This window comes from Schistocerca nitens, chromosome 4 (genome assembly GCF_023898315.1).
Source record: "Schistocerca nitens isolate TAMUIC-IGC-003100 chromosome 4, iqSchNite1.1, whole genome shotgun sequence".
Taxonomy (NCBI): domain Eukaryota; kingdom Metazoa; phylum Arthropoda; class Insecta; order Orthoptera; family Acrididae; genus Schistocerca; species Schistocerca nitens.
In genome coordinates, this window is record NC_064617.1 from 290,790,392 (window position 1) to 290,802,556 (window position 12,165).

The following is a 12,165-nucleotide window of genomic DNA, read 5'->3' on the forward strand; positions in this document are numbered from 1 at the left end:
TCCACTCTATTGCCGACGCACTACTATTCCACCAATGGAGATACTTGGCGCCAATTTCTGCGCCGATTTTGCTACGTCACGGAGCTATCCCCTGAACAAGCCAATCACAGTTATGATTTTGCAGAAAACGCGGGAATTTGCCCGCCAAGACTGCCTTGGAACACAAGTCATTCCCACGCCTCGCTGGTAGCCCGCCAGAAAATGTTTTCACTAAGTTTCTGCGAAGTAACGGAATCTCTAGCCCAGCCGCTCCGTCAGGTCCCTGTGGGCCCCGCTCTTATGACAATTTTGGCGCCTGGAAAGCATCCACTCGACTCCCTCACACCCGTCGGCTTAACCCTTTCAAGATCAGTATTACCCGCCTGTGACCGGACCACCCGGATGACGAGAGACGCCGCGTGGGAAGTCCGCGTGTGAAGGAATAGCAACTTTTCACCGCATGCAATTAGAGAGGAAAATCGAATTTCTCAGAGTAAGATAGAAATATGAGAAGGGGCTCATACCACCTGTCAAGGTGAAGTGCGTTTTCACTTCACTCCTCGTTACAGATGTCGGACGCTGTAGGGTGGGCAGACTGATAAAACGGGACAGGTGGCGAACTGTGGTAGAACTAACATCCGACGTTAATGCTGTTCAGGGTACAAGTGTGTCTGAACACACAGTGCACCGAACATTCCTAACGATGGGCCTCCACAGCCGACGACCCATGCATGTGCCAATGTTAACACCACGACATCGGCAAATACGACTGAAATGGGCACGAGACCATCGCTGCTGGGCGTTGGCGCAGTGGCAGAGCGTTGCATGGTATGATGAATCCCGATAACTTCTTCATCATGCCGATGTAGGAAACGAATCAGTCGTCTTCCAGGGGAACGGCTCCTTGAAACCTGTACAGCGGGACGTGGATAAGCTGGTGGCGGCTCCATTATCCTCTTGGAAACATTCGTTCGGGCATCCATGGGTGCAATGGAGCTCGTGCAAGGCAGCATGACGGCCAAGGAGTATCGTCAGTGGTTGAAGACCACTTACACCCCTTCATGACGATCATGTTTTCCGATGGCAGCGGCATTTTTCAACAAGGTAATGCGCCGTGTACAAGGCTAGGGGTGTGATGAAGTCGTTCGAGGAAAACAGTGGCGAGTTCCAGTTGATGTATAGGGCCCCCAACTCGCCAGTTCTGGGATGTGGCCGAACGCGGCGTCAGAGCTCATAGCCCCCTCTCTGGAACTTATGGGACTTAGGTGACCTGTGAGTATGTGCAGGCCGGCCGTTGGTGGCCGAGCGGTTCTGCCGCTACATTCTGGAACCGCGCGACCGCTACGGCCGCAGGTTCGAATCCTGCCTCGGGCATGGATGTGTGTGTTGTCCTTAGGTTAGTTAGGTTTAAGTAGTTCTACGTTCTATGGGACTTATGACCTCAGCAGTTGAGTCCCATAGTGCTCAGAGCCATTTGAACCATTTTTTGAGTATGTGCAGATGTGGTGCCAACTCCTTCCAGCGACTTAACAAGGCCTCGTTGATTTCATGCCACGACGCGTCGCCGCTGTTATCGTTGCCAAAGGTGGACGTACCGGCTATTAGGTAGGTGGTCATAATTTTCTGGCTGATCAGTTTATCGTAGCATGTGAGAGATCCAGTATAAAGACAAACCTGTCTGGCCAGACGAGGATCTGATCCTCCTTTTCCATTAGCGCTTTAAACAAACGCCCCGCCAGCGAAGGTCATTAGAGACGGAGCTTTGCTGGGATTTGTTATTATTGGAGGGGAAGGAAGGGCTTTTTAAGAAACCATCGGCGGAATTAGGTGACGTGAGTGATGCAATACTGAATATCAGCACTGTTAGGCGATGGGTTCGTCGCTGTAACGAAGCTGAAGGACAAACATAGTTGGCTGACGTAACGCTGAGCGGCAGGCCGGTGCCTGCAGCGACACTACACGACATTCAGCGGGTGGGTGACATCATTCATTGTGCCCGCCGGGTGACTGCAAATGATTTGTGTCGCATTACCTCCCTCAGTAAAGGCAGTGTGATGAGGATTATTCAACAACTGGAAGACTGTAAGGTCTGTGCAACTTGGCTAGGAGGAATGTTAACCGACCAGAAATAAAGAAACAAATAAAAAAGCACCACTTTGCTTTTGTTCTACAGTATTACTTTTATTGTTAACTGGTTTTCGGCGTACAAGGCCATCTTCGGACATTTACTGAGTATTATCAACACAGAAGTTACAATGTTTGCAAACAACATTGACTGTTCCTTATGTATTCTGTAGTAAATAGGTTTGGTTATCACTCTTCATGTTTCAGACCTCCTGAAGTAGCCTTGTCTAGTACTAATTTTATTTTATTTTATTAGTTTTGATTATTAATAGAAACTTATGTAGGCATGCTATTCCTATTCTGTCTTACAGGTTTTCCTGTCTACTCCATTGTTATTTATGTACTGTTTAATTTTTACTTTTTCACTGCATTACCACCACACTGCCAAAGATGTTACTTACTGTATGTTTCTACTTCAGTCTAGACGTGTTACTTCTCTTCCAATTTTGTTTGCAAACACTGTAACTTCTTTGTTGATAATACTCAGTAAATGTCTGAAGATGGCCTTGTAAGCCGAAAACCGGTCAACAATAAAAGTAATATTGTAGAACAAAACAGACTGGTGCTTTTCATTTATTATAATGTTGTTCTACCAAGAACTGACGGAATATTCTGTTAACAAATAAAAAAGATTGTCTTCCAACTCTTTGACGGCTTCCGTTTGGAGGGAAAAAAAATGGGACCTGAAGCGAAACATAGGTTCCTTTTTTTGAACTAGAGTCAAAGATGATGATGATGTTTGGTTTTGTGGGGCACCCGTACAAATTCCCAACCTTTGCTCAGTCCAATCTCGCCACTTTCATGAATGATGATGACAACACAAACACCGAGTCATCTCGAGGCAGGTGAAAATCCCCGACCCCGCCTGGAATCGAACTGGGGACCCCGTGCTCGGGAAGCGAGAACGCGACCACGAGACCACGAGCTGCGGACCAGAGTCAATGAGGCAGTCAACGGAATGCGCCACAGAAAACGAAGAAGAAAAATTCAAAACTGTACGATCATCAGGGTAACTTATAGCTACAGTATTTTGGGATGCAGAGGGTGTGGTTACGGTTGATTTTTTTGATCAGGGATGCACAATAAATTCTGTCCAATGCGTCAGAACCGTCAAACAGCTTAAAGCACGTCTGCAGCTACATCGCCCAACAAAAGCTGTGTCAGATGGTCTTTTGCATGGCAGTGCAAGACCACTGACCAGTTCTCATACCACTCAACAGATTGTGAAAATGGGATGGGGAGTCTTGCCTCATTGCCCATACAGCCCTGACCTGGCACAATAAATCTTCCATTCGTTCGGGGTGCTAAAAGAATCTCATCGTGCGATTCACTTTGAAGATGAGGAGGCCATGAAAACGTCCGTGCTTCAACGCCTTCGGAAGGAAGAACGTTTTAGCACAATGGAATATATGCCCTTGTTAAAGAACTGTGGAAATGGACGATGATTATATTGAAAAGTCATAAATTAATCGCCAGTCTTGTGGTTTTGAACTTACATAGTTGCTTTCGAAAAATCTTGGCACATAACAAAAAAGGGACATTTTGACTGACCCTCGTAACATGAGGAATTCTGACCTCTACTACTGTCAACCGTTCCAGACATACGGAGTACCTTCTTTCCACGCCGCTACACTGATAAGACACCGCTGGCAGGTCGTTCGTGCTCCTGCAGCAGCAACACGCAGCATTCCTAGAGTGACGCGGCGTAGCGTGGCAGCAAGCTGCACGCGCGTTTTCACGGTTGAGCTCCCTTGGTGCTGTGCTGAGAGCTGCCTCTGTCCCACGCACGCTCTGATTCTCCCACCGCAGTGGCACCGATGTCTCGCAGCTTGTTTACTTTCTCCTCGGCCAGGACCTGGCCACCTACAGCTGCCACCGCAATTGTCTCAGTGAGCGAGACTGAAAGCGTCTAAATGCGAGTGGCACAGTTTACTGGTAGCAGGTCACCGACATCCTTGGACACCAATTAGCGAGAGATTACGGCGAATTTGTTTCAGTACCGTGAACTAAATCAAATGGCTCTGAGCACTATGGGACTCAACTGCTGAGGTCATTAGTTCCCTAGAACTTAGAACTAGTTAAACCTAACTAACCTAAGGACATCACAAACATCCATGCCCGAGGCAGGATTCGAACCTGCGACCGTAGCGGTCTTGCGGTTCCAGACTGCAGCGCCTTTAACCGCACGGCCACTTCGGCCGGCTACCGTGAACTCCCGTTGTAGAACTTACGACAGCACTCATTTACCCCATTTATTCTTTCACTAATTTCTAGTTCCCTTTGGTGTTGTTGTGGTCTTCAGCCTCAGTTCTGAACAGTAAATGGCATAACACCATTAATAAATGTAGACTTCGAACAGAAGTATGTAGTTAAGGAACAATGTTCGAAGGTTTTGGGTGTGTGCACTTATTAGAGATTCAATTGGAAGAAACTTACGAAATTTGTTATTAATAAAGCAATACCATATTTCAAAAGCTACTATTCTCTTCGTGTCTCAACTGTTTACCGTCCATATTTTAATTCCGTATAAGGCAACTGTACCGAACTGAGCTCCTCCCGCACAGGCCATGAAGGCACAACGGTACCGACCGGCCGCCGTATCATCCTCAGCCCACAGGCGTCACTGGATGCGGGTATGGAGGGGCCTGTGGTCAGCACACCGCTCTCCCGGCCGTATGTCAGTTTACGAGACCGGAGCCGCTACTTCTCAATCAACTAACTCCTCAGTTTGCCTCACAAGGGCTGAGTGCACCCCGCTTACCAACAGCGCTCGGCAGACCGGATGGTCACCCATCCAAGTGCTAGCCCAGCCCGACAGCGCTTAACTTCGGTGATCTGACGGGAAACGGTGTTACGACTGCGGCAAGGCCGTTGGCTGTATAAGGCAACACTCCAGGAAAATACCTTCAAAAAATTTCTTAGGATACCAAAACACTCCAGTTTTCTTTCGTTAGTCTGCATTTTCTGTCCTCTCTACTTCGAACGCTGTCAGTTAGTTTGCTGTGCAAATACTTAGTTTGCTGTGCAAATACCAAAACTTATCTACTATCATGGGCTTAACCAGAGGAGGGGTTTTGGGGTTTCAACACCCCCTCCCCCTGATGTGTTGGCAAAGGTAAGAAAAAAAAGGGGGGGCAATGATGCATTGGACTCGTATTCGGCAGATTCGGATTCAGACCCAGAGCCAGTCATCCAGATTTGTTGTTTCCCAGTTTACTCATGGAGAGGTAATGCGACGCAGATCACCCGGCGGGCACAGTGAATGATGTCACCCACCCGCTGAATGTTGTGTGGAGTCGCTGCAGTCACTGGCCTGCCGCTCCGCGTCATGTCAGCTACCGATGTTTGCCCTTCAGCTTCGTTACAGCGACAAACCCATCGCCTACTAGTGGTGATATTCACTTTTGTATCACCGTACATATTTTTGTCTTTCATGATTGTGAGTGGACGTTTCACCTTCTGCATTCTAGAATTCTACCACAGAACGCTGTGTAACACGGACATCAATGTCGGCTATTTTGGAAGCGACTGCAGTACTGTCATCTGCCGCAGCAGAATGTTACTATTCCAGTGGATTGGAAAAGAACCATTGCGTAATAGTGCAAAATTAGAATTTTTGACTTAAAATTCATTTAAGCAGACAGAAGTAGGACGCATAACTTTTTGACTGATTCTAGTATCGTTTAAGCTTCACATGGGAAAGAAAAACGTATCTGGAGACCCCTAAGTGAAGTGAAATTGATCATTAGATGTCAGAAGAGGCGCACCAGCCAGTATAAAAGGAGGCGGGGAGTATTGTGTTTCCAATGGGGAAGCAGTAACAGCACAGTAGGTGCTTCAGGAGAGGTCAGTGAGTTCCACCGTGGACTAGTCATTAGGTGTCACCTGAGGAACATATCCACCAGGGACACATCAACCCTTCTGAAATTGTTCAAGTCAACTGTTGATGTCATTGTGAAGTAGAAAGGCAAAGGAACAAACACAGATAAATCAACACCAGGCAGACTAAAAAAAAAAAAAAAAAAACTGCCAGTACGGATGGAATTAAGTTCTAATGTGCTGTCAGTAATCCAACTAGCGCAGTGACTGTGAGTAGGGATTTAACTCTGAACTGCATTCGTGGGTTAGTTTATTATCCCATCGCGTCACTGTTTTGTTTGCAATTAAATTGCTATTGTAACGTTGCCACTCTTCGTCTATGTAATTTTAGTATTGGCCGTACTTCTGCATACTACATGCGCCTACTAACCAGCGACCATTGGAAAATTTGGAACTTTGTTGTAAGTTCCTGTGGGGTCAAACTGCTGAGGTCATCGGTGAGCTGTGGTAAAAATTGTTGTTTTGAAGAGCGCGCCGCAGCGCGTAGTATGAAGCAGTCGTCCTCCGTTTCTGGCGGTGGCGCCGCTGTGGCAATCGCAGCTTTGGTGTCTCCCTCTGGTGGGAAAGGGGAAAGGTTGCCTGTTCACGTGCATTTAAGAGGCGCTATGAGCTCGCCAGTCTATCTCCGGCGGTACTCCGCAAGGTTACCGCCCTTCGATTGTGCCATTCCAGCACTAATCGAAGTGCTAGGTTTTTCAGGTGCCAGCCAGCCAGCCAGCCAGCCAGCCAGCCAAGCAGAGCCGCAGCGGTCCACCAGCAGCAGTAGCAGCAGCAGCAGCAGTCCCGGTCCCGGTCCCGGCCTGCAGCGGCGGTCCAGCCGGCAGCAGCCAGCCAGTCCTCCTGCAGCAGCAGCAGCAGCAGCAGCAGCAGCGGTCCAGCCAGCCAGCCAGCCAGCCAGCCAGCCAGCCAGCAGCAGCAGCAGCAGCCCCGGCCCCGTCCGCGGCAGCAGCAGCAGCAGCAGCAGCAGCAGCTGCTGCGTTCCTGCCACCCGCCGTCGCCGTCGCCGTCCGACCCTGGTCTTCGTCCGTCTTCGTCTTCCTCCGTCTCCGTCTTTGTCTTCGTCTGTCCCCAGTTTGTGTCCTTTCTTTTTCGTCCTGTGCGTTTTTGTTTCTCCCTGTCGTCATGTCCGCCCGCATCACCACCGCCACCACTACCACCACAGCCATAGTTTATACTTCCCCTTCCGCCGCCACCACCACTATAACATGGTGTGCCCAGTCACACCCCCCTCCTTCCATCCCACCTCTTCTCACTCTCCCTTCGCCCTCGCTCTTTGTCGCCCCCTCTCCAGCTTCTTCCTCCCGCTCCTCTCCCTCTGATCCTTTCCCCCCACTCCCCCAGTCTGTCACTGCAGCTCCAGCTAGGGTGGTGGCCCGTCGGGCCACTGTCCATGCCCAGCTCTCCACATCGCCTTCGCCATCACCGCCGCCACCGTCACCGTCGCCGTCGCCTTCACCATCTCCGGCGCCGACTGCTGCGTCCACGCCGGGACCTGTCCCTTCCCACCACCTCCCTATAGCTCCCGTCCCTCATACCACCACCCGCACTTTTGCCGCCATTAAACGCCCTAGTGGCACCACCACCTCCTCCGCTCCCAAAAAGACCCCGCCCCGTCCTCCTTCCCCCCCCCCCCAGGGTGCCATGGATGTCTCCCCAACTGGCCCTGCTCCCTCCGCCTCCTCCTCCTCCTCCCCCCCTCTTTATACAAATACCTCCTCTCCCGCCCTGATCCTTCCCTTCTCGAGGCCTGGAATCTCTCCCTCCTCCTCCGCCAACACTTCCCTGGTGCCCCCATCTCTCTCCTCACTCCCAGACGGGATTCTGTTCTCATCTCCTCCCCCAGCCCAACCCTCCATACTGACATCCTCTCCCGCCTCCCCATCACCCGTTTTGGCCCCAACGCCTCCCTCACCCCTGCTCCTTCTCCATCTCCTACCCGCCAACCCCAACCCCCATGTCGCCCGCCGACCCTCACTGCCGTGATCACTCAGCTCAGTCCGTCGATCACGGAGGAGGAGGTGTTGGCGGAGCTCAAGGCGCATCCCACGCTGGAGGTGCGGGCGGTCAGCCGCATTTTCAACTCGGCCGGCCCCACCCGCCTTATACGGGTTTTCTCCGAGGACGCCCCCTCCATTGACCGTCTCCTGAAGGAGGGTGCCCTCCTCTTCAACCAGCGCTACAAGGTCGACCCCTCCCGTTCCCCTCCTCAATCCCTGTGCTGCCAGAGGTGTCTGCGCTATAATGCACACCCAACAGCTGAGTGCCGTGAGGCCCCCACCTGCCCGCATTGTAGGCAAGCGCACTTCCTCCGGCAGTGCCCTAACCTTCAATCCCCTCCCTCCTGCAATACCTGCAATCTCCCCCATCCCACCTACTCCCAAAAGTGTAGGGCCTGACCCCCTCCGACCACTCCTGAACTCACTGTACATGTCCGTCCTCTGGACGCCCCCACCCCTCCTGGCAATTCCCTTCGCCCCCCCCCCCCCACCGCTGAGGACATCATCAGGTTCCTCACCATCGTCCTTCAGAATGTTCATCCCTTTCAGCGCCCCCACACCCTCCAACAGATCTCCCTCGCTGCCCGTTCCATTTTCCAACTCAAAATGTACGCCACCTACTCCAACAACCAGGCCCATTTCACCTTCTCCCATCTTGACACCCTCGTCTAAATCCCTGTCATGGCGCGACAGCAACGTATCCTTTTCAACAATATCCTCTCCCTTCCCGCCAACAAGAACCTCTTCCTGCACACCCTTGCCATCCACCGCGTAGATGCCTTCCTCCTCAATGAAACCTTCCTCCAACCCCACCACTCCATCCACACCTCGCCCTATCTCCTCCACCGCTCTGATAATCCCCTACCAATTGCGCGTGGCGGAGTTGCCATTGGTCGCCACCGCCAGATCCCCGTTCGGCTCCAACCTCTCCTTCCCGACCCCACTGAACACCTGATCCTTAGTCTCTTCTTCCCCGGCCTTACCGTCACCTGCGCCACCATCTATGTCCGGCCTAACGCCCCTATTCCCTTTGACTTCCTCTCCCACATCGACCTTACCTTCTCCTCCTACGTGATCGCCGCCGACCTCAACATCCATAGTCGTTCCGCTGCCCAGTTATGGCGGTGGCATTGGTTCCTCTCCTCCCTTCAAGGCGACCTCATCCCCATCCCCCAGCACACCCGTCCCGAATCCAACTCCACTCCTGATGTTATCCTCTCGTCCCCCAACCTCCTTGGCCGCATAATGGTGGATGTCCTGGAGCCTATTGGTAGCGACCATCTCCCTGTCCTCCTCACCATTTCAGACGGTCGTCGCCCCCGCCCCGACCCTCGTAATGACCCTCCCCCTAAGTACGTCCATGACTATTCCCGTGCCAACTGGAATGCCTACCGGGATACCCTTTCCACCCAGGTGGATAGCCACCCCTTCACCTACCACCACCCTGACGATGTAACCCATGCTGCCTCCTTTCTCCAGCAGACCTTGTCTGAGGCTGTGGAGGCCCACGTCCCTACTGTCGCCGTCCACCCCCACCGTCCTACCTTACCCCCACAGGCCGTCCTCCTCCTCCGTGAATCCCGTCGTCTCTACCGTGCCTTCCTCCGCACGCGTGACCCGGACACACTAGAACGCCACCGGCAACTCCAGCGACACATTCGTAATTTGCTCGCGGCTAAGAAACGCCGGGACTGGCGACAGACATGCACCCATTTAAATGCTACCCTACCAATCAACTCGTCCAAGTTCTGGTCGGCCTTCCGTCGCCTTACCGGAACTAAACCCTCCCTCTATTATCCTCTTCTCCACGATGATCACCCTTTCCCTGACACCCTTAGTAAGGCCAATCACTTTGCCTCCTACCTCTCTGATGTATTTTCCATCCCCGATGATCCCCAGTTCGATTACTCCCTCTTTCCGGATATCCGCGATCGAACTGACACCTCTGTCCCTCCCCTCGCTCCTGGTTTCCAGTACTTGGACAACATTGCACACACGGAACTCAATGCCCCTATCACTACACAGGATCTCATTGATACATTCCGCACAAAACGCAACACCGCTCCTGGTCACGATCGTGTCACCTACCGTCACCTTCGTGAAGCTCCTGTCTCTTTCCTCTCCACCCTGGCCAGGCTCTACAATGTAGTCCTGTCCACCGGTTACTACCCCGACCTGTGGAAAACCTCCCGTATCCTCATGTTCCTTAAACCTGGCAAACCGCCGTCCGCCGTCTCCTCCTACCGTCCCATCAGCCTTACCTCGGTCTTCAGCAAGGTCCTGGAATCTATCCTCACCCGACGCATCCACCAGCATCTCCGCCAGCACCGCCTCCTTCCCGTTACCCAGTGTGGCTTTCGGCCGTCCTTCTCTTCCGACGACCTTCTCCTTCACCTCACTCATCTCCTTTCCGAACAGCTTAATTCCCGTCGCTCCGCAATCTTCCTCTCCCTGGACCTCGAACGTGCTTATGACCGCGTATGGCATTCCGGTCTCCTCTTCAAGCTCCAAACCTTCGCCCTTCCCATTAACTACGCCCGTCTGATCGGCTCCTTTCTTTCCCGCCGTCCTTCCTATGTGACCATCCATAACACAGATTCCTACACCTTTTTCCCCTCCGCCGGTGTGCCCCAAGGCTCCGTCCTCTCTCCCCTTCTGTACCTTTTGTACACGGCGGACATGCCGCCGCCGTCAGCCCCCGTCCACCTTCTCCAGTTTGCCGATGACACCGCCTTCCTTTCCCTTGCCCCCACCCTACAGCGCTCCCAACACCTTCTCCAATCCCATCTTGACCGGTTCACCGCTTGGTGCAACCAGTGGTTGCTCAAGGTCAATCCCTCCAAAACCCAGGCGATCATTGTAGGCAAAACCACCCCTTCCTTCCGCCTCCTTGGTTTCTATCTAACCATCTATGGCCGTCCTATCGCTCTCACTCCCACCCTTAAGTACCTTGGCGTCACCCTCGACCGTCGCCTCTCCTGGACTCCCCACCTCCGGACAATCCAAGCCAAGGCACGCTCCCGACTCAGTCTCCTCAAGCTCCTCTCCGGCTGTACGTGGGGTCTGGACCCCTCCACCATTCTCCACACCTATAAATCCCTCATCCGCCGTATCCTTTGTTATGCCCATCCGGCTTGGATCTCCATCCCCCCTACTTTTTACAAATCCCTCCAAATCCTTGAACACCATGCTCTCCGCCTTGCCTATCGCATCTGTCTCCCCTCCCCTACGCGGATCCTGTACGATCTCATCCCCTTCCCCCACCTCCTCCTTTTCCTTGAAAGGATACGGATCCTGTACACCTCCCGTAAACTCGATCCTCCTCACCCGCTCGTCTCCCCGATCCTCTCCCACCCCCGCCCGCTGCCGCGCCTGTATTCCCACGTCCCACCCGGTCTCCAGCTCTCCACCCTCCTTACCCTCTCCCAAGGTGGCTTCCGCCAGCTCCCCCTCCCTGATGATGTCCTCCTCCCCTCCATCTACCCCTCCTACCAACTTTGATCCTCCCTCCCTCTTCCTATATCTGTTCCTTTGGGCACCCTCCATCCCTCCTCCCCTTCTCCCCACTCCTCCCCCAGGCCTCCCCTCCCCTGTCCTACTCCTCCTCCCATCTCCTCAGCCATTGGCATCTATGTTCTCCCCTCTCCACCCTCTCCACCCGCCCCTCACCCTTCTTCCCCTCTTGGCAGGTCCCCGGACTCGCACACGCTACGTGGACTTTCACGCGCCGGAGATCATCGCCACCTGTGTCTCGTGTGTGTGACGTCGTTCTGTGTTTTTAGTGTCCGCCGTCCCGCTTCTGCGTTCACTTGTGCCGTCGCATTCATGAGTGTTGTGTGCGCCGTGTCAACGTGTTTTCAGTGTCGTTATCGTCGCGTGTGAACGGCTCCGTGTTTTTTGTGTATCTGTGACCACTATTTTTTGCCCATCACTCTGTTCATTTTAATTCTCCGTTCTTGTACTGTTATTGTCACCACTATGGCTGAAGAGCGGCGTAGCATGCCGCTGCCAGCCTACCTGATTGTTCAGGTGTTAAAATAACAATAAAGTAAAAAAAAAAAACAAAAAACTAACCAGTCTGTCTGGGTCAGTCTGTGAGTCGGTACAGTGAGTCGACAGATTCAGTCGGAAGACAGACACTCGCATGTTAGTCGGCTCTCAGTCGCTGTTGGGTTGTGGACTGAGT

General features: G+C 52.7%; 1 protein-coding gene and 1 pseudogene across 4 annotated transcripts in view; both read right to left on the reverse strand.

The window, feature by feature from the left end:
• Window positions 1-12,165, reverse strand: part of LOC126253585 (rab11 family-interacting protein 4) — a 968,661-nt gene that overhangs the window by 552,583 nt on the left and 403,913 nt on the right. The gene's annotated exons all lie outside the window — the stretch shown is intronic.
• Window positions 4,862-4,979, reverse strand: LOC126253860 (5S ribosomal RNA; annotated as a pseudogene).